Below are 2,643 nucleotides of genomic sequence, written 5' to 3'. Positions count from 1 at the left end.
AGCCCGCTCCAAATACAGTTTGGTAGCTCTGGCTAATCACTAGCCAATCATAGTTGGTGAAAGCGATGACATATCCCTACGCCTGCGACAATGCATTGTGGTGTTGCCAACTCGAAATCTGATTGGTGAAAGCAACAATCTTATCGACGCTTGTTTAAAGCGACAGAGCCTGCAGAACTGATTGTGAAGGCCTTGAGGCAGATTTCTGACCCTGGCAACAAATAATGGCTAAAATATGATTGGTTAAATGCTTCAATATGAAAACACACAATTGGAAGCAGTGCAACCAGGGGGGAAAGCAATGAAAGGAAGCTAACAGACAATTTGGAATTATTTAATCAGTATTGATGGACAAACTATAATATATGATTCAGATATTTCTTAGGCCAGCAGAGAAGGCCTTGAAGGCCCTGACGGCCCGCCACTGCTTGATTCATACATGGGACCCATGGATCATGTGCAGATATGAATAAAAGAAACAAATGGATGAAAACACTTATTTTTTCCACTCGATTCCTCCAAAATAATTCCAGTAGACACAATTTCCATTTCATATTTTCAGCGATTAAATCTAAGAGCAAAGCCCCACATGTTACATTCGGAAAAGTCAAAGAGGGCAACAGCGTAACCCAGACACGTCGGCCTCAGTTTGAGTAAGTTTTGCAGTGATGGAAAGTGGCGCTTGCATTCGGAAAATTTGCTTCTTTTGAGACGCTCTTTCAGAAAAAAAAGATGCGGAAGCGCAAACTGTCTGGACGCCATCAGTTTTCCTCTCTCAAATGTAGGACATATCCATTTAGCCTTTCATTGTGCACGTTATATAACTTTGACCTAGTAAACATACAACCAAAAGATTGAATACATTTATTCTGCTGCAACAAGGTTCATTTTGACGATAATGAATCTTTACTGTCACATCGTATTAAACAAGCTTCAAATTAAGCATGAGTAGATATTGATGGAATAATAAAGATGGAGCAACACGTGAGGTGTAATTTGTACCGACTAGAGCTAAAAATTAGTGACTAATGAGGACTAACTATGAGTAAAATACAGTGAAGGACGAGAAAATGTATTTGTGCTAGCCTTAGTGAATTGGTAGCGTCCACAGCTTTTTAAAGCAAATTTGTAATCAACTGCAGTACTGTGTGCCATGTTTGTTTGACAGGAAGTGGTTTCAGCAACTCTCACATACAGTCGGTAACTACCAAAGACTAGAGCAGGGGTGACAAACACGTGGCTCCCGGCTTCTTATATTTATATAGACTGTGGCTCTTTGATGGCTTGAGTGGTTAGCACGTCGGCTTCACAGGTCTGGGGTCCCGTGTGCGGTCGATTGGTCGCCGGTCTTTTGGTCGCCGGTCTTTTGGTCGCTGGTCTTTTGGTCGCTGGTCTTTTGGTCCCGGACTTTTGGTCGCCCCGACCGCGACAACGGGCGACCAAAAGACCAGCGACCAAAAGACCGGCGACCAAAAGACCGACGACCAAAAGACGGGCGACAAAACAAGGTAAAACAACACGGTCTACGCATCAGTAAAAGCCAACAATGGCCATGAGCAGTTTCACTGAGCCGACGTGTGAGTGTATAAGAGTTTGTATGTACATGCGTTGTCCCTTTAAGAAGCTACGTCAGTCAGGGTCTTAACAAGTTCTCCAACAAAAACAATAAAAGTCCGGGAAATTTTGAGCTTTTCTTTAGCCTAATAATTACTAGGGCATTAAGTATGACTAAATAGTAATTCGCAGTTTGTATTTAGGGAATTTGAGCAACGATTTAAATGGTAATTATCACTTAACTTCCGGGCGACCAAAAGACCGGCGACCAATCGACCGTGTACCAGCTGGGATAGGCTCCAGCACCCCCCGTGACCCTAATGAGGATAAAGGGGGTCTGAAAATGAATGAATGAATCGGGCTCTTTGCTTCGTTTCATGTTTCTCTTATTTTTATTCACACTCACTTTCATAAGAGTCCATTAAAAACAAATAATAAGTAAGGGGAAGAAAGTATTATGGTGAATAATGTAGTTTTAAGTTGTGTTTTTGTGTGTGTGTGTATGTGATTGTGTGTCTTTTTGGGCAGGTCACTGCGTGGTGTGGCTCTTCGACTCTCCCAGTTTGAATTTTTTGCTGTTTTGTGTCTAATTTGTTGGACTAGAGTATCATGTCATCCAAGCAAGAGCATCCGTCTCTTGTCGCTGAGTGGTCACGCTCCCTCGGAGACTTCTAGGGCCCCACAATGAGGTTCTTGTGCGCTACTGTCTGAGAGAAAGCCACAGAAATGCTCTGGCTGGGGAGCAGGAGACGTCATAGATTCCTGAGTGTGGGTCTTTGCAGGAAAAGCCCTGAGTCTCCTAACATGGAGCGGCTCCAGGTTTCCATGGCGAGGGCGCGCAAACAGGAGGAAACACTGAGGGAATCCCGTTATTTTACAGCATTGCACCATTATAAACACTCAGAGCAGGAGAGGGAAGCCGCTCTCGCTAGTCCGAAGAACCGCTGGCCGCCCGGCCGGACCTCCGCCACCGCTGCTCTTTCCACAGAACTCGGACGAGACTTTATTTTTTACAACTTGGACTTTTGTTTTTCCTCTTTTTAAAGCATTTTTAAACTGAGAAACGAAAAATGTGCCCAGTCTTCTAAG

The sequence above is a fragment of the Stigmatopora argus genome, chromosome 1 (assembly GCF_051989625.1).
Source record: "Stigmatopora argus isolate UIUO_Sarg chromosome 1, RoL_Sarg_1.0, whole genome shotgun sequence".
NCBI classification, from domain to species: Eukaryota; Metazoa; Chordata; class Actinopteri; order Syngnathiformes; family Syngnathidae; genus Stigmatopora; species Stigmatopora argus.
The sequence above is the reverse complement of the archived record's forward strand: the minus strand, read 5'-3'. Positions refer to the sequence as shown.